A 20,974-nucleotide genomic window follows, 5' to 3' on the forward strand; every position below is an offset into this window, starting at 1 on the left:
GGAAAGCAAGCCCAAATTTCTTGAAACTCCTTCCTTTTATTGCTAAGTGTCTGACAAAATATTTGTTTTCTAGTTTACTACAGAACTACTTCTTGCAATGCAATAGAAAATGGAAACACAAGAAATCTGAGGTGCTCAAAAGAATCACAACCATTGGATCCTGTGTATCACAACTAAATACCAGAACACAGCCAAGCCATGAGGGAGAGCAGACAGATCATTTCCAACAAGGAGAAGACAACAATCAGTGTCACCCTGCTTATTTCCATCATCATTTGTTTCAGCTTGTGCTGACAGACCTGAACAGACCCCCAACTCTGCCAGCTGCTGAGGAAGGGTGACACACATCCTTACAACAGAGGAGGTGTCCAGCTTGTGCTCCAGCCCTAATTCTGCACTTGTCCTCTGAACTCTTGGCCCTGAAGGTGATATAGGGAAAAAATTCTCAAGCTACTAACCTTCCTGAGCACAGCTACCACAGACACTGTGGGCACTGCAAGCTCCAGGAAAAAGAAGATCTATGTTTACTGGAAGCAGGGGTGGATGGAGCTGGGCACTGAGGGGCTCTGTGTGACTCACTTGCCTATGACATGCTCCAGAGTGAGGTAAATTAAGCAGAGTTTTTGCAAAGGTTACACATCCCTTATCCATTCCAGTACCTTCAGATTAGCAGCAAAGTCCCATACTCAAATGCTGATTTTAGGCAGAAGATAAAACCTTATTAGTCCACAGAAAGAGAAAGGAAAGGTGTTAGACATATCTAGTACCCAATCTGGTACATTTTAAAAATAAACTAGCTTTCAATTCTGTACTTTTTGAAATTAAGGATCAAGTAAAACTTGAGATACTGGCACTTAGAGGTCCCAGGTCCTGCTTTGGCTGAATTTCAGAATCTGAAATGCTAGGACATTTTAAGGAAGACACTTGACGAAGGTGTTATTCACTAATAGGGTGAGTTTTCTACAATCTATACAGACAGTATAGATTCAGTTAAGGGCAGTCAGGGAGGGTGGGTGAGTATCCTTTCAGTGGGATCACTGGGGATGAAGGGCCAGAAAGAGAACCATTTGTGCAGAACTCCCACTGTTCTGTGAAAGATTTTGCGTTCTGACCTGAAGCATCCAGCTATTTTGGACTGAAGTTTTAGATCATGCTGAATTATGTTTAACATATTTGGAGGTCAAAAAGGAAATATTTCCCACTCTCTCTTCTTTGAGAATAAAATAAAGCATATGTCCTGTTCCCATCCTCCCACAAGAACAATGAAAGGGGCTTAAAAACCAAGTGCTGCAAATGTTCAAGCTGTTGATTGGGATGTGTAAAATGTAAAGGCTTTTATGTGTAAAGTAGAGCCTGCCAAAACCAGATTATCCCTTAAAACAATAGTAATAATAAATAATAAACATTTTAATTCATCAACTATTTCAGTTCTTTTTTTTTTAAGAATTAGCTTTTCTTCTGAATTCTGAAACAATATCCCCTCTCTTTTTTTTTTTCTCTTTTGAAATATATTTCCTTATGGGAACTTTTTGTAAGACAGTTTGGAAATTGTTCTATTTCAAAGGAGCCCATGGTTGTGATTGCAAAGAAATATCCCAGGTAAATTGCTTGGAATTGATGGTATGCTTGAAGTGATATTATAAGCAGTTACTGACATACATACACACGGAATAATAAACAAAATATATTATCCCACTTCAGGTCAATAATGATGTTTCTGAGGTCTAGATAATTTTCTGCAGAATGCTAAAGGAAATTATGGTGCCTGACACTCTTATTAAACTCTTTGCTTAAAAAAGCATACTTAATGCTCAGCCTGTTGGCGAAGCTAAAACCTTGTTCAAGCAAACATCCTTTGAATTCTGCAGGCGCAAGGTAAATGCTTCAAATGTTTTTGTCAGAGGCAGGGAGGAGATTGGATCTCTGTAAGAAAACACCGAGGCAGAAGGAGGATTTTGGAGCCTTGCTCGCCGGCTGCCCAGCCAGGCAGCAGCGACAGCAGCTCCAGCGCCCGCCCGGGCTGGCAGAGGACTCAGGTTCCTCGCCCTGAGCCACAGAAGCAGGGTGTGCTGCAGAGGTCACACATGCTGGCTTTGGGAGGAGAAGGGGGGGACAGGGGCTCTGCTCTGCGCGGCTGTTGTGTGTGTCTGTGTGTCTGCCCTTTTAATGGCCTGTTAGGCAGGAGGCTCAGATGATTTTTGGAGATAGACACTCAACACTCACTGCTTCACTGCTGCACCCTCACGGCAAAGCCCTACGGTATTTAACAGGGTTGAGACCACTTGGATTATAGTGAGATATGATATACTCCCACAGAAAGGATCTTTTTAAAAAATAATTTAAAAACAAAACCCCAACACATATAGATCTTAAAAACTGGTTTTGTCTTGTTAAAACATTTTAAAACCAACATATACATTTTCAGTGTAACATTTTATCTCTGCTCTATATTCCTTTGGGTTGGCTTAAAAATGCTTTAGACAAGTTATCATTCTCTGCCCAGTTATATTGGATTTTTCTGTGAGAGGCAGTTGAAGTGATTGAGTAGTAATAGAAATGGACATTTGCATTAAAGGATAAATAACCATGCAATTGTGCTGCCAGACCAAGCTGTGCTCTTGTGGACCTGATCCTTTCTTAAAACAGAGTGGGGCAAAAAGAATCCTGGCCCAGTCTTACTGAGTATACTGTGAGTATACCTGTTTCTTCCTGAGCCTGTGCTTTTGCTAATTTCATAAAGTGTGGTTGGTACTGAACAAACACAGTGAGAAAAGAGACCATATCCCAAAAGAACTTGCTATTTGAAACCGTAGCACACCAAAATATAAGCAATACATTATGCAAAAGTATCAATAAGAAATGCCTTTGATTTATTAGCATGATTGTGGAAATGGCAGGACTCACAGTTGTTTCTGCTACAGAGAGGCTTCCTCTAGTTTGAATGCGTCACTCCTTTCTCTGCTGGTCTACCAAGAGCTTCAGTATGAGCATGGAGGGGAAAAGGCTCACTACACAATTTCAACAATTTATTTCATTTTAGGAGCTTATTTTTTGTCCATTAATCCCAGGTCTCTTTCAAGGGAAGACACCAAATTGTGCCAAGATACTGCACGAGTTGTGATATTGCCAGCTCTTAGATGAGGAAGGAAAACAAGACAAATTATTTATTTTGGGACTGAGACACAAACTTTCCTGTAAACTTGTTCTCTTCCCTAGCTATCCAGTCAGTTTTCATAGCTTTATGTGATTAGTCATTGCCTTAAATACTGGGATCAACATCATCATTAAACATAGCTTTAAATACTGCTAATGTGAAAAAAGTTGCATTGAAGATAAAATTGGTGTCCAAGAAATATAAGCTTTATATATAATGGGGAAGTTTTTTAGCTGGAAACCATGTTTTATAATGTTGTTGGATATCTGAGTAGTTTTTGTGGAAGACTGTGTTTATCATAAAAACCTCCAAGATGTTCTAGGCAATCCAAGAGAGCAGACAAAGAACTCCAGGCCATGAAGTAAATGAAGTCTTATTAAAACCAAAAAGCAGGTCAGATACAATTCAAAAAAGAGTCTTGATTGAATATACTTAAGCCATATTCACTGATGGAGTATATGTAAGGCTTTTTCACATAAATGAGCATTGCAACCATCAAAACAAGCAACTGGGTATGTGAATCACCAAAAACCAGAGGAATTAATTGATCTGCTAATGTGCAAATGATTTCGAAGAGAATAACTGGACCTGTGTACCTCTGAAAGGAGGCTGGAAACCCTGCAGAGCTATAGAGCTATACATGCATATAAAACATGGGGATGGAAATTCAGATCTGTATTCAAACTTGACAAAACTGATAAATAATAGATTCTGTTAACTGAACCTAGGCTAGAGAAGTAACCACACTCATTACACACTCCTGAATTGAAGTTCTCCTTGCAAATCACAAAGCCTTGGCCCTGTCTGACTTTTCCTTGCCATGGGAGTTGATACCTCCGCATCTCACCTTTAATTCTTTCTGTCAGTATTCAGTGTCATGGACTGTACTTCTTTATATTCATGTCAAAGAGGGACTGGAGGAAAAAATGGGAAAAACTTTGGTATCAGCTTTCATTGTCCTACCTGAAACACTAGTTCAGATAAACAAGAATAACAAAATATTCATACCAGGTGTGCAAAAACTGAAACCTCCAAATTTTATTTTTTTTTTGCTTTAATTTCTTCCTTTTAATTCTGATGCACAGCAAGCTCCTTATTCTATCCATTTTTTAATTTACTTCCATTTCACAAATGGCTGTTCTCTTGTTCTCTGCTGTACCGTACATGAGATTTTTCTCAGCGATATGTTTCATTTCTGTGCCCAAAACCTTCTCCAAGGACATTTCTAGTGAGTGTTGATTCTTTCCAGACTTTTGAAAAGCCTGTCAGAACCAAGTCTTTGCTCTTGAGGGATAAGACTTGGGAAAGGCTGGCCCATCTGATGTGTTTGGTAAACCACAAGAGATCCCTGTTGCCCTGTTGCCCTGTTGCCCTGTTGCCCTGTTCCCCTGCCCAGAGCTTGTCATTGCACCATCTCACCAGCCCTGCCTGCTCCATGCACCGTGCTGCGTCCCTGCTGTCTGCTGGCCCCACAGAAAAGGCTGGATCACCAGCGTACAGCTGGCACCTTGATACCAGGGATTGGTTCTAAACCTGAGATTGCCATCAGAATAATCCTGCCTCAGGTAAATTATGCCCAGACAGCCTGAAGCTGACCTGGGTAAGAGATCCTGACCATCCACCAGAAGCATTGCCACTCTGTGTGGCAAGCAGTGATGTTTTTGTACAGCACTTCATTGATACTCAGTGGTGAGTATCAGTTTGGCTAGTGTCAGTAGATTTTGGCTCTAGGACATGGAGTGCCACAATGACCTACTCAACAGGAGTTCAGGTTTCAGGTGTGAGGTAATGTGGTGCCTATTCTCTTCTTCAGGCAGGAGAAGAGACATGAGATGTGGTTTGATTAGACTTAACTTTCATTAAATTGTCCAGGAAAAGTGTATCCACCTTACAGAGTAAAAACCCTTTCTCTCCTTAATCATTTGCAGAGCCAGCCCGGACCCAAAATCATTGCTGGGACCTTTGGCTTCCCTTGGTAATAGGATGAAGACAGCTGATAAAAAGGAACATAATTTCCCCCAAGAAACTAAATCTTTTACCAAGTGCGTCTTTTCTTTAGCCTCACCAGGGATCTTTTCCTGTGTTCATTTCCATCTCTGGTTTATTAAAGAACCACACCTTCTGTGGATGGGTAGCTGCACTGACCTCCTTCAAAATTATGAGAATTTGAATTTAACCTCTTGACCTGTCCACTATGTCCTTCACCTTATGGGAGGAAGGAAAAGAAATTAAAGATGACATGGATCCAGTTTGTTCCTGCTGGTGAGACAAAGTGCTTTGGCAGACAAACTGCAAGAGAATGTTGGTTTTTTCAGGCCTTTGAAGAATAGTGGAGATTTTGAAGCTGAATGGGTTTCAGGAATACTTAATAATGGAATACCATTTGCTAAAGGGAGAAGCCAATCAAAATGTAGTTGGTTTTCAAATGACACTTGTTATTACTTAGATTAAACAAAGCATAAATTTGGGTAGACATTCCATCAAGAAAAAAATAAAATCGTGACCATTTGTAAACTGGTAGTTCACACATTTTTGGTCTCTTTTCCATGAATTGATAACACGACATGCTTATGGAAATAGTGAAATAAAGGGCAGGATTTTTTAGGAGTACAAAAAAGATCAGCATTTATTGCAGCAGATTTACAGCTAATTTTTGTAGTACTACTGACACATCCTATCAAATTTATAGGTTTTCAAATATTATATTACTAGATTTTTGAATGTTATTAGTGGGTTTGCATGCATTGTATTATTAAATTTGTTGTTTTCTAATATGATATGAGAAATTGTTATGATATCAATCTTTCCAATACTATCTGAAATTTTATATCTTTATATCACGCTCCTGTTGTATCACAACCAGTAATAAGATATATGTATTATTTTTAGTATTGATTTTACACTGCAAAATTATCAGGTTCCCATAGTATTTATTCATTTTAATTGCCCCTAAGATTGCACTAAGTTAGTAGGATATTTATTTTGAAATGCAGAGGGAAGGGGAGGAATATTTTATCAATTTACAGAACTTATAAGACTGGAAATTCTGGAGTCATCACAACAGCTTACAGCAAAATCCTACTGTTATGCAATATGGTTGTTGGGGAGGGGGGAGTGGAGGGGAGCTGGCAGCAGAACCAGTCTACTTGTGCAGAACTGGGTAGAACAAGGCAGCTGGGGAGAGAAAATGTGCAGGGAAGGTACCCTGGGGTACCCTGGTGCTCTGCATGCTGCCCAGTGCCCAACAGGCTGCTGTTGGCCTCAGAGGTGCTGGGTGGAAGGGCAGCAGGTCCCAAAGGAGGCAGCAGGCTGTGGGTGGAAGGCCCTGCTCCATCCCTGCCCTGTGTCCCAGCACCCAGATGTATATAAAGCTATGGATTACTAGTGAGAACAGCTAAAGAGAACGTCTTCTGACACTTCTGTGCATTTTGTTAGTGCAAATATACATGGATGAAGATAAATCAATATTTTAGAAGTGAGTTTATATGTTGTCTTTGAATCACATTCAACTGACTATGTACTTCCTCAGGAGATACTGTTTATTCTTATAGAAATTTTCTAACTTTCACTTATTTATATTTTTAATGATCTCATACCACTGTTGTAGTGGGTTGACCCTGTCTGGATGCCAGACAGCCACCAAAGCCTCTCTATCATTCCCCTCTGCAGCTGGACAGGGGAGAAAAAATATAACAAGTATTCGTGAGTTGAGATAAGGAGACAGATCACTCACCAAATATTGTCACGGGCAAAATAGACTCAAATTAGAGATATTAATTTATTTTATTACAAACAAAATCAAAGCAGGATAATGAAAAATAAAGTAGGACCTTAAAAACACCTTCTCCCCACCTCTTCCTCCTTCCCTGCTCCACCTCCTCCCCTCTGGCAGCCCATGGAATGGGGGCTGTGGTCAGTTCATCACACATGGCTTCTGCTGCTGCCCAGGGAGAGGAGTCCTTCCCTGCTCCAACATGAGGTCTCTCCCATGGGACACAGTTCTCCACAAACTGCTGCAACATCGATCACTCCTCGGTAGGGTGCAGTCCTTCAAGCACAGGCTGCTCCAGTGTGGGCCCTCACAGGGTCAGAAATCCTACCAGGAAACCTGCTCCAGTGGGCTCCTATCTCCGCAAATCTGCAGAGAGCCTGTGCTCCAGCACAGGCCATCCACAGGGTCACAGTCTGCTCCACCACGGGTATCCTCCAGGGAGGGTGCAGATAGATCTCTGCATCTCCATGGACCTCCACGGGCTGCAATGGAAGCCCATTCCAGCACCTTCAGCCCTTCCTCCCACTCCTTCTCCACTGACCTTGGTGTCTGCAGAGTTGCTCCTCTCACGTATTCTCACTCTGGTATTGTCTGACCACAATACCATATGCTCAGTACCTTTTTTTCTTTCTTCTTAAATAAGTTATCACAGAGGTGTTGCCACCATTTGTGATGGGTCCGGCCCTGGCCAGAAGCACATCTATCCTGGAACCAGCTTTCATTGGTTCTGCTGGACATGGGTGAAGCTTCCAGCAGCTTCTCACCAAAGCCACTCTTGTAGCCCCCCTGCTTTCAAAAACCTGCCCATGCAAACCCAATTGTACTAAATATTTATGTTCTGGGGACCTTAAATGAACTTTGACAAAAGACTTTGGACTGAGTTTCTTTCCCTTCTGCATGAGTGTGAGAATATGCCCTACTGTCCAGATCCAAACACACACTGAAGTGTAGAACCTGGTGAAGGATCCTGTAGTCTGCAAAGTGAAAGAACTCACAAAAAACTATGTCCCTATGAAAAGATAACACTTTACCCAGAAATTCGTCTTTTTAAATTACTAAATAATTTCAAACAGTTTCAAAATTTAATAGAAACAATATGATGTGGCTCTTGATGTTGGCTTCTGCAATTAGTGTGTTATTAATTAAACTCTCAACTAATATAATGACTTGACTGTTGGAACCTCTCTCTGTATTTAAAATACATGCAGACTCTGGCTCCAATTATAAATAGACCATAATTCTAAAGGTTTAAAACTGAAAATTAAATTATTCAGAAACAAATTGTTAAACTTAGGCTATATTTCTAAGAAATTATCTCCGCACATTTTAATTTTATTGCATATACTATATCTAATCATCCTTTTTCACCAGGAGATTTTTTGCACTGTCCACATGCATCTCTCTATTAACACGTGTGCATGCACACACACACACACACACACACACACACACACACGCATGTGCTTGCACACTCTTACAGTTAAATATAACTTCCTGAGAAATTATCTCTGCATGTGTCTAAGCAGGGATAAGCTGGTCTGAGATAGAACTATCTCCTTTTTGACAAGCTGTTCCACAAACTCTGATTAGCCGCATGACACTGCAGATGAGGTCCAGTGCTTCTGCTTTCATTGAATCACCAGTAAAATTTCTAAAGTCCCAACGGACTTTGCAGAAAATTCATGGTTTGGCTACAAGAGATGTTTTTGTAACTCTCAAAAATCAGGTTGTTGTTTTCTTGTATGAATCAGCAGTTACTATGGGAGTCACTGCTCCTTTATCCACGTCCAGTAAAATCAATTTATGAAAGTGTTTTGCCATGCTTACCCTCTACTAATGACCAGACTTAACATCTGTTATGATCAGTGGAGAGGCTCCCAGGGACTGAAAAAATTTTGGGTTTAAGAGCTCTGTTTAAAGACTTACATTGTAAAGTCATTTGTCAGAGATCTGGAATCTCTGAATTAAAAGTGACCAAAGAGATTGGTGCTGTTCAGAAACAAGTGATACTGGATTATAAACTTGGCAGACTTTTTTGAGAACATTTGTTCAATCAGCTATAAAGTTATGCCAACCAGATCTATATAGAAAAATTTAATACAGAACATTTTGTTAGAAAAAGAGGTTTCAAGGCAAGTGACATTTTTTCCCCTCAAAGTGACATGAACATGATTAGGTTTCCTGTAAAATGAGAAAATGTTTAAATAAATTATTTTTAGACTTTAAGGCAGATGCTACTTAGTACTGATTGAAACATTCTGCATCATCCCAAATTACAACTTTGCATTTTGTTACAAAAACAATGAACAAATGAAAAGCAATAGAACATTTTAACCAATGCCACATTATAATCTGTCAGCAGATTATGCATGACTATTTTTGGCATGTATTGATATAATATAAGAAACTACAAAATTAAAAAATTATCTTTTACAAAAACAAAAAAACCCAAAAGTTCCCAAACAAAAATGGTTCTTTAAAAAGTCATTTTTCAAATTTTACTTTTTAAGAATCGGAAAAAAATTTTAAATATTGTTATTTTCCCATAGGTCAGAAATTTATCATTTTGGCCAGATTAGACATTTTAATTTTGGAATTTATCTAGCTGAATATTTTCATGCTTGATATTTGAAGATGCCAGAGAGGAGTTATGAATAAGGCTACTTCAATCTACTATTGGTATCTTATGATTTTGTTTTCAGGAAAAAGGAAAAAAAAAGACTAATTTAAAGCATATTTTAGAAGTAAGGAAATTTAACAACAGTCCCTCACTTGAAGGGAGAGCATAAACTAACAGCAAATCTTTATCAAAGTAAGGAACAAGTCTACTGCTATGAGCTGAAGTGCTGAAACTACTGAGGGGGAGTATGTTAGCATCTGTGGATATTATTTTTGTGTCTCCACCATCAAAAAGATATCTGCTTAACTGGGTTGCCAATACAAAGCCAAGCAGCCATAAGCCAGCTGTACACAGCTGCATGCATTCCTCCTGCAGAGCCATCTGCAGATTTTGCCACAAATCCTGTGTTGGCTCCAAAGGTTTTGTGCCCTTGGGGAACTGGGGAATTTCTGTGCCTCCAAGCACAAGTTTACTTATTCAGGCACAAAACACTGTTCTGTCACCAAAATATTTCTGCCTTCCATGGCATCCTGTCTCACAAACATTAATTGATTTTCTTCAGAACCTCAGAGGTGTTATTTTGTTGGGTTTTTTCATTGAAAATCCCAAGCAATTTAGGAGTATGCATAACTTCTATTCTCTCATTTGTCACCTTCCCAATGCTGCTTATATGTTGCAGAATGTGTGTTGTCAGATATCAGAGTTCTGGGTCAAAACTTTCCACTTCTCACTCACTTGGAAACAAGAGCCTGAGGGTCTTACCCATTTATGCTGATTTTATCATCTTGGATAGACTTTTCAAAAGTGCCCTGCCCCCAACTTTTTTGCAGGAGATGCTAATGTGGCTCCTCAAACATAATAGTTCTGTCACCTAGGATGACGAATCTTGACCCACCATGAGACGTGTTGATAACAATAAAAACATCCCATTGACTACATCATAAATGTCCTGTTAATTTGCCATGGACTTGCCATCTAAGATAGAAGAACCCACTCACCTGCCTTTTGCCATAAGAGCAATGGCTGTGAATTTAATCTTCAATTCTTGGAAAGGAAGTGTAGGAAGGACTTCCAAAGATCAGATAGCCTTTCCTCATGTCTCCAGGCAGGATCAATACCTCTATACCTCTATCATCTCATAGATAAAACAGAGATAGGATCATTAACTTCCTTTATTCTTAAACATCTTAAAGGACTTTTTGTGAACTGCATTGTAGGCAGGCAAACCTGCTAAGAATTAGTATAACTGTCAGTTTCAAAAAAAAAAGTTAACAATTGGATGTAATATTGTTCCACGTTTGTACACAAGAAGTTTTACACAAAGAATAACAGAAAATTTAAGGAGTATTTTCTCCACACATAGATAAATTTCACAATTTTTCATTCTAAGCATTTATAGGGATTAAGCGGTTTTGAGTGCATAGCCTACAAATACTTTTCTGAAGTACATTTAAAAATATTCATAATGATTAGGGAATAAATACATGTATTACTAACATTCATTGGTCCCTGGATCAACAACTCACCAGGGAAAAGAGCAGAGAAACATGAAAGCTTATTCAAGAAAGTTGCAGGGGGAGAGAAAAAAAACCTTAATGAATATCTAGTGCAGTTGAAGATGCTACAAGGATAAAAATCACCTAATTAAAAGATAATCTCTCTTACTTTGTAGTATTGGAGCAATAAATGACTGCTGAGATTGAGTAATCAACAAAGCTAAAATGGTTTCTTTAAACAATCTTCAAACTTGTTTAGCATGCTTGTGACAACACAAGGAAGATTACTCCAAACTCTCTGGTGATGTAAATAAAAACAACTCCATTGAAGTTGTTTGGAATGGCACTCTGTATGTCAGCACATATCTTAACCTAGTTTTCTTTACTCCCTTGAGAGGGAACTTACTTATTTTGCAATGCTATCTTGGCAATTGCGAGCTGGATATTCAAGAGCCTGGTGGAGGAGGAGCTGAAGTGCTGCAGTTATCAGGTACTGAATGAAATTCCAGCCCCACAACTCCACAGAGAATCTTCAGAGACCAGATTCCTCACATCAGATGCACAGGATTCATTGGCCTCTTTGTGAAGGGATGGAGTTCATAGCTGAGTGCTTACAGAGACACTTCTAAATTAACAGCAGAGGCTTGATATTCCAGCAAGGAGTATTCGCACATTCAATTAAAATCCCAAATATCTATGAAAATTTTAAAAGCATTTATGTCTTTATTTTAAGAAATGTCTTCAAGGAATCCAGAAATCCAAATGCTGACCTCTGCCTTCCTGAGTCAAATGGTTGTTATATACTGGTGGGAAATAATGGAATTATACAGAAAATACCTTCTCTGCAGTGGTAAAAAGCCCAGAAACCAGTGGGTTTCCATCTTTCATTTCTTAATTGAGGTGGGCGTATGCTAAAACATTAAATATCCCTTCAACCAGCTCTCTGAATTAAAAGTTTGCAGGTTCAGTCTGCCTCTAGTTACGATAGAATTCAGCATTGCATATTTTTTCCTTTATTTTCCTAACTAATCTAGACTTCTTTGCTCATAAAGGACTTGAAATCTCTTAATTATCCTATGTTTTACTCTGGGTGTAGTTTTATTGACATTTTACCTGGCATATCTAGTGCTGCCATATCTGTCCTATAGATGATTAGAGATTATTCTATCAGATTGTCATATCCTTTTTTTAAAAAGGGTCATTTTTTAAATCATCTACACTATACAAAGAGATACTCTTTGATTTAAATGCTAAAACAATGACATTGTTCAAACAAACAAAAAACTGTTGATATAAAAAGTTCATAAAGATGAAAGTTCAGAGACTAAAACTCTGTGAGCCAGAGAGTGGGAAGGCAAAACTCATATTCTGTCTCCTGCTCAGTGTGTATTTACTTTAAACCTAACTTCAAGGTAGAAACTAAAGTCTCCTGGAAAGAGTAAAGAAAATATCTCTGTGTACTGCTTTCAAATTAGGTTTCCTTTAAGCAGACACTGCTACAGGTGCCAAGAGTGCGTATAACTCATGGTGAATAAGGTCTGTGTGAGCCTTAGCTGCGATCAGCAAATTCATTTAAGCACTCAGGTTAATACTAAGCTCAGTCATTAGCAGAGGATAATGCACTCCCAGAGACTCATTTCTTTGAACAAATGAGTTATGCAAGTAAATAGCATTTCAGCTATTTATATTATTCTATAAATGGCATCTTGACTACACCTTTTGCGTGGAGATGGGAGTACATAAGGAAAGATTTACCACTGTGTTTTATATTAATTGAACACTTTCTGGTAATTATAGACATCAGGATGTTCCCATGGAAACAATGGAAGAATCAATATGTTGGAATATGCCGTAATAGGGATGTAGAACCATAAATATGGTAAAAATCACAACCAAGTTCCTTACTTGATGTTCCTTTATTCCAAGTACGGTCTTTAACTTTGTTTGGAGTATTATTTTCACCTGAAATATCTTGGGCTTAACGAGAAGACAGTGTGTTGGAGATAAGCACTATGAAAACAGTAAGTTATGCCTTTAAGTTACTTTTCTGTTACAGTTTGGATTTACCAATCAATACAAATAATTCCTTTGAGGTTCCTAGCACTCATGCTGACTTCTTCAAACACATTCCAAACTTTAAGCACTCTCACAGTTAAAAAAATTACTTGTGTGCATTATTCAATAAATTTTCTAGCATGATATTCTTAAACTTCATCTCAAAGAAGCAAGAAGGAAAAAATGAGAGAAGGCACAAGATTCCTGTTGCTTACACTTGTAGGTGACAAAGGGAACAAGAATTCATGGAATTCTTGTGGAATGAGGTGAGAAAGCAGTGACCACAACACTGAGATTTCCCAACAGAAATCATTCCAAGAAACTTAAAGCCCTCCCACCAGACATTAAGTTATTTTTGTTATTTTTTGGTGGAGGCTCCTATTTATAAGGAAGTTGAAACACCTGATACAATTTATGAATTTTTTTTTTGCTTAAGTTTCCTCAGGTATTAAGAAAATATTAGGCAAGCACAGAGCTTTGTGTTTTTGTTTTTTTTTTTTTCTTTAACTTAGTGGATCAGTAATCTGGCTCACTGGATTTAGATAATCTGAAGATATAAAAGAACAGCCTGAGATAGGAAACTGAGGCACAGTCAAACCCTAGCAAAAAACTTGAGTTAAACCATATGCTTTTCTTACAGTTAAACTCTTAGTGCAAAAGGGAAGTTCCCATTTATAAACACATGGCTTTTAAGCAAGTAAAGAATGGGATAGCATGTGCACCAAACAGCAATTTAATTAAAAGGATACTCTTTAGCATTTTAAAATACAGAAGCAAACTTTTGAAGGGGTACAACTGCCAAAACAAACAAATGAAAGGAACCATAAACCTGGCAGTGAGTCAATGAATTATTTCCTGCAAAAATGTGATAATCCTTTTGTTGTGTGCAGCGTTATCTTTAAGTATCAACAACAGTGAATGCTATTACAGATGCAAAAGCTAGGCATGGTGGGCTGTCTGTGGGAATATGATCAGATCAAGGTTGAAGCTAGTCCATACTAATGACAGTTATTTAAACGATCTTGTGTGAGCTTATTCTTTTAAATTAACTTTTGACCGCAGTCAGATGAAGACCAAAGTTTCTGGTACAGCTTAATTTTGTTAAGATGGATACTGACAGACAAAAAAAAGGCAAGAAAACTGACAGTTTCCCTTGGAAATTTTGAAATCTGCAAAGCATATGACAGAGAGGCCCAGAAGAATAATTCAGGTATACCTAGCCTTGTGGCCAATGTATCTTGTGGCCACTTGACCAAATGGCCCTGGACATAATCATGTCCCTGTTGGATTCTGTTTCAATATTCCTACTGAGGATAAAAGAGTTATGATTTCACCCTACTTGTGAATGTTAGCTGTCTGGAAATAAATAGCTTTTTGCATTAGTTTTATCTTTGTTTTTCTTTCAAGGAAGCACTATTATTTTTGAATAGCATTAACAAACACAAGGACAGTAAGTTTCAGTAGTTTGAAAACTTTGACTCTTGCTACATATTTTACTTAGAAATACAAACTCCTGCAGACCTTTCCAACAAGTCCTCTAATCCCTCTGCTCCCTCCACTGGCTTCCCACAGAACGCTGCATTCGTCTGAAGGTCTTTATTCACAAAGCCTTGGATCATATTATTAAAAGATCAGTGAAATAGCAGTCTCTGGACTGCCCTTGGCAACTTCATGCCCCTGGCTGACTGGGTTTCTCCATTAGGAAAATATGGAGTTGTCATTTGTATAGAGAAGGGAACTTCATACAAAACTAGTGCAAACAGAACCAAAAGAGCCTCAGTTCGCCATCTTCTCTTCCTCATTAACCTCACCTTTTGTAATGCACATGCGCACACACACACACACAGAGCCACAGAAATATTTTTGTGGATTGAAGTTTAGCAAATATAAAACAATGCACTCAACTTTAGAAACTCATCTGTCCAGAAGAAGTGGTATATGCTACAGTATATTCCTTTTACACACTCTTGTAAAACACACAGTGTGTATGATGCAAGTTGGTAGTAAATATGACATGAGAGCCTGAACAGAAGAAAGTAAAGGAAGACCAGGTGGAAAAAGATCAGCCAGCTGGTCTGTCCTTCTGCTCCAGTGGAAAGTCCAAATAAAGATGAACAAGTGCTTTTACAGTAGGCCCAATCCTGACCACAGTGAAGTAAAAATTTCCAACTCAGCATCCTTCCTGAAAGAAACATCTTGGACACCCTTAGTCTTCCAAGATTGTGTACAACAGTCAGTAATCAAGCATTTTCTGTCTGCTAGTGAGAAGAGGTTTTAGCAGACAACTCCACGCAGAAAAGGTTCAGCTTTGTAGATAAAGATCAGGTTTGCTGTACCAAACAGTAGGGTCAGACCCTGGTCACAAAGATCCACACAAAATGAGCATCCAAAGTGTTGACCACAGTAAATATTCTACTTTGTCTCAATAGAAACTAGCAGTGCTGTGAGCTTCAGAGGTCACAGGTTCTAATTGAGCTTGTCTCAATAGTTTCCTCCTCCTTGTCAGTAGCTGGACAAAAGCAGAATTAATGCCTAAACCCATCTGTATTAGTTCAGTATTGGGAAGGGCCGTTTCCATGAAGCCATGGGATACACCTTTGGGACTAGGCAGGGTGCTATAACAGCCAGTGTGCTGAAGGCAAGACACAGAGACCTGGGGTCAGAAAAGGAGTTGGTTTTGTGGCTACAGGCCTGAATGAAGTCATGTCTTCCCTGAAGAGTTTATGTACAGCCTTGCTGTTTTTGCCATCTCCGCTTAAAGTGAAAAGAATTGGTATACTTACTGTGTTCTAATAATAGTTAAGTCTTCACCCTTGGTCCATGCTTATATGGCCCAAATCTCATGTAGATTTTGACATATGCTTCATTTGGCACGTTTAAAACATCTCATTAAATTCAAGGGTTTGATTGGCAGTGCCTGGAGCTAAAAGCATCTGTGTGTCTGTAAGACTTGGTGCAGCACGTTCTCAGGACAAGAGCTGTCCCTCCCACCGTACTTGGACAGCACCTAGCCCAGGGAGTCATGCCGTTACAATGGAATTAAAGCAATGATGTGCAAGACCATGAATTGCTCTGAGTTTGCCTTCCAGTAAGAAACTGACCCCATCTCAAGTTCCCAGCATTATCATAGAGCAATGGAATGGGATTATTGTTTCCTCTAATTTGAAAATTGATGGTAAGACCCAAATGCTCCTACTCAAACTCATTTTGATAGGTACTACATAGCAAAGAATAATTTTCATTTCTTCTCCAAAGAATTAATTGTCACTGTTGGTGGCATAGGCACTAACCACTACCATCAGCTGAAAAGTTTATTATGGATTGCTTCTTGAAATAAAACATAACTTTTATTGGAAGTTTAAAGATAAATAAAAACAGCTGGAGGGAAAATACTATTAAATACTCTGATGAGCCCCATGATGTTCCACTTAAATAAAAAATTCCTCTTGCCTCATTTTAAGGGCTCTTGTCTGCTGTGTTAAAGTTAGCATTTCTTTCATGTGGGACAAGTGAAGCTGAAAAGGGAATTTACTTAAAACTGTGTCTGAAATTGCAGCTTACAGGAGCTTATGGTCAGTGCAGTTCCAGGAATCCTTCAGTCTCTCTGTAATGGATGGTCCTTCAACTTATACTTCTCCTATTACTTTTATGTAGCTTTCTAATTAGACATTTTAGCGGTTTGCTTTCTGTGGACAGACAGAAAGCCAAATATTCATAGTCCTCTCATCTTTGAAAGTGACACAGCTCCATTGTGAGGACTGGGTTTAAATTATTAACAGAAGATAAGCTCACATACTCAAATAAAGGTTGGCTGAGACCAGCAGTGGGATAAGAGCACAAGAAACAGCTCATGCCAGAATACCCCACATTTTCTGCACCCTGCAATGGGGTCACATTTCTGTCTGCAAGAACAGCTACTTGGAATTGAGGAATCACCCGGAGAGGCCAGAAACAAATAAACTCAAATGAAGTTATTTGGCAGGAACACACAAATGGCGAGAGGATTTACAGGGTACAGATCACATCTCATCATGTAACGCATCCAGTGTTATAAAAGGTTCAGTTTTCCTGTTTCTTGAAGATACCCTGAAGACCAATCTTGCCTCTTTATGCAGACAGCAAACCCAAGAGATCAGCTTCTGGCGTGGCCAAAGTGCACAGACTGGAGCATCTGTGACCCTGCAGGCTGAATCAACAGCTGTGTCCAAACTGGTGGGGTTCAGCAGAGGGTGGGATGCAGAGCATGGCACGCTTACAGCTCACTTGATGTGTCCCTCCAGGAAAAATTTAAACCACCTCTCAGGAAGGGCAATTATACCTCACAGTGAAATGTACTAGAAGCCCAAAGGATAATGAAGTTGTGCATCTCCTCACTTCCCACTCAAGGGAAAAACCTCACCCTGAGCCTTGGAGGATGTTCAAATTTCAGAAGCTGCCCTCAATCTCAGAGTAATTAATAGCTTCAACTGGAAGAAAGTTTTTTTTGATCTCAGAACATTGCCTCTATGCATTTCCTCTATAAAGACAAAATTGAAGTTCGTTTGTTAAAACCAGCATAGATTTTTTTTCATCTTTCTTTGGATAATGGTGTGTTTAAAAGAACTCAGGTAAATTTCATGTCTGTATGGAATATTTACTGCTTCATAAAGGACTGATTACACTTGTCAATAAGAAGCTAAGACTCCTTCAGGCTGTCTGCATTTCCCTGGTGGGTGGGTAACTGAAGTTTGCACCCATGTCCTGATGAGGGAAAAACACAGCCTGGATCCATGTTGTTTAAGAGAATTCCCAGACTCGGGTTGTCTTCTTCACAAAGTATCTGCGCTATTTCACAGCTCCTTGTTCTCTTTTGGTGCAGGCTGCAGAAACTGGGGACTACTGAAGCATCTGACCATGCTAGTAGGATTCAGAAATTTGGATGACAGCCGAGAAATGGGATGGCTAGCTGAAATGTAATTTCCTACCCCAGTCTTTGGGTAGTTTGCTGTGTTTCTCCTATTTCTCTTAGTCTTCTTCTGGGAAGTCCAGCTACATGATCTTCCCAAGCAGCATTAACTGGATTTCTTGGGCAGAAATAAGTAGAAAGAACAGGGAGCAGACACTTTAAAAAAAAAATCCCAACATAAAAATAAATAAGCACCTCTCCCCCACAGAAACCAAAAACTAAAACAAAAAATTAAAAAAACCCAAAACTAAAAATTAAAATCACTCTTTGCTTATTTTTTTTAAAATCATCATTACTTTGTCAGTAATTCTTCTGAATTATTCTCTTTATGTTTCCAATTTTGGATATTGAGGATTTACTGGAAAATTTCTATGAACTTGTTTGTCATTACTGTGATACCTTGGTTACTGCAAATAATAAGACATTAATAATTTGATGCTGAATCCTTTCACCAACTTCTGCTACTCAAATTTCACTTTAAGGGAAATTCTAGGTTACCACTTTAGCATTTTTAAAAGAATAAATAAATAAGTGAATAAAACTGAAGAGAAAAAAATCTGTAAGAGAAAAACCATCAAAATAAACACAAACATTTCAGGGTTGGATTTTTCTTGTTTTAATTTATAGCTCCTGTTATTCTCCCAAACATTATTGAGCCTTTTCCCCTGAAGATGCTCTGTGTTTGACTTTCAGAAAACATATATTTTTCTTATAAACTAAATATTGCTGTTAAGTTTCCTATAAAGTCAGTGCAAAAATGAAACTTTCAAATTTTACAAATCTTCACCATTATTTCCCCAAAGCATTAATTTCTACAAATATTTTATTGCATCTTATATTACACACCTCAATTTCTGTTTTTTTTTTAATGCAGTGCCTTGAAGCCCAGATTTTTTTAAGGGGCTCCTATCTATGAATAATAGCAGCAATTTAAAACCTCTTCTGTGGGGATTACATTTCAAAGCCATTGAAATCATATAGGAAATGCCAATACATTTTGTAGGGAAGTGGGGAGGGGGTTACTATAAGGCTGGTAAGGAACTTGAGTGAAATCTCAGTTTTATTGTAAAGGGTGCAGGCTTTCCCCTGAAATTCTAGATTCCAGAAGTCTCATCACTATAATTGTCTTTATGTACAAGGAGATTAGTTTAACTTTCTGATAAAACTATCACAATATGAGTTATTTTAAAAGCATATTTGCAACCAGATGTAGATAGAGAAATGAGTTTGCAAATTGTTTCTCCTCCCTCTAACTGTGACACCAAAGAACTATAACACTCTCCTCAAAACCCCAAAACATTGTCAGGGAAAGAGTAACACCAGGGCTCTACCATGAAAAAGAAAAAATAGCTTGGAAAGAAGAAATGTAAAATGTCTCTGACTAGAAATGGAAGATATAATTTTGTTATACTTTGAGAAACACAGGAGTGAGGCTCCTGAAGGACATTGGCTTCAACAGACTTCAGTGAGAGTGTGAAGAGCCTGAATAAAAAGTTCAAGACTGGGCCTTGCTCTCTGAAGGAAGAGAACAGTACAAATGTGTGTCCCCATTAGATGCACTGTACACAAAGAGAGGAGTAAGAGTTATAAGAGTAGCCTGCTCTCCTCCTCTCTCAGCTGTGGGATCAGAGAGGTCAGAGCCTCCCTGTTCGCTGTGAACAATGCCTTGGAGCGGCAGTCAGGAATCTGTCACTCCAGAGCCACATGCTGCTCTTTGGAAGCAAAATCTTTCCAGCCTCTGGCATCAGAGCACTTGGGAAAGAATTGGAGTGGGGGTGGGAGTGGGTAAGCAGGAAAAAAAGAAAAAAACCCAAAACCCAAAAAACTAAAAAGACATAAAAAGACAGAAAGAAAGGGAGAAGAGCAGTCACCATCTTTGGTAGTGATTCATTACATCTCTTTGGTACCATCTTCTATAGAAACTGAAGTTCCTCAGAATACAGCTAATAACCAAGTGGGACTGATCACAAACAACATTTTGTTCCTCTGCCTGAAGTGCACATGTTTTCAATTCACTTGATAGCTGTGATTGATGCCACCAAAGAAACATGCTCAGAATACCGTCCTTAAAATAATAATCACTTGGTAGCAAAATGCATTTTCATAGCTGGTTCTTCAGAACAAGTCAAGTAAATGGTAAGTTTCAACACTGTTTTTAGCTGTGAATCCCTTAAGATCACTGAGACACTCTCAGAAGTTGAGAGAAGAGAATGGGGAAGAAAAAGGCCAGAGAAAAGGCCAGAGAAAAGGCCAGAGTGAAGTAGCTTCAAGACACCTGAATACCCCTCCAAGCCATTCATCACACTGTAAGAGAGATCCCAGCCAGGTGCTCTTACAAAAGCCCAGTTCTTGCCTTTATTTCTGAGGGTGTATGGCCTTATTCAGTGGATTTATGTAGTTTAAAGAAGAGCAAAAATGGCTCCCAAAGAGACTGAACTGTGCACAGACCTTCTTGCTAGTGGCAGCGAGCCAGTCACAGTGCACAGAGAGAGGTGTTATTTACCATATTTGAATCCTGATTTGATTTCCGGCACTCACTTCATCCAAAGTTTGGGGGGTGGTCGGGTGCTAATTGTTGATGCCAGCTGATTTCAAAGAAATTAAAAAAAATGGCTAGACAGACATTTGGCAACAAAGGTCGTTGACTTTCGGCTGCCTTAAATAATGATGCATCTGCTTTGTTTGACTGCCAATAGATAAGGTGCATATGAAATTCCCCTTGTAAATTAGCAAGATAAAAGTGATTCTTGGCTCCTTGGATTGATCCTTTTTCCAGTGTTTTAATCATGTTGAAGGCACACCCCTATTTTGAAGTTGGTGGAGAGCTGTGCTGCCCAGGGAAAAGCCCCAGGAATAATTCCTACCTCTTCCTTCCTGGGCAAGAGTCCAGGCTGCTCTCTTCTATCTGCTTCCTGCAGTTTGTCCGTGGGTA

The sequence above is a fragment of the Camarhynchus parvulus genome, chromosome 5 (assembly GCF_901933205.1).
Source record: "Camarhynchus parvulus chromosome 5, STF_HiC, whole genome shotgun sequence".
NCBI classification, from domain to species: Eukaryota; Metazoa; Chordata; class Aves; order Passeriformes; family Thraupidae; genus Camarhynchus; species Camarhynchus parvulus.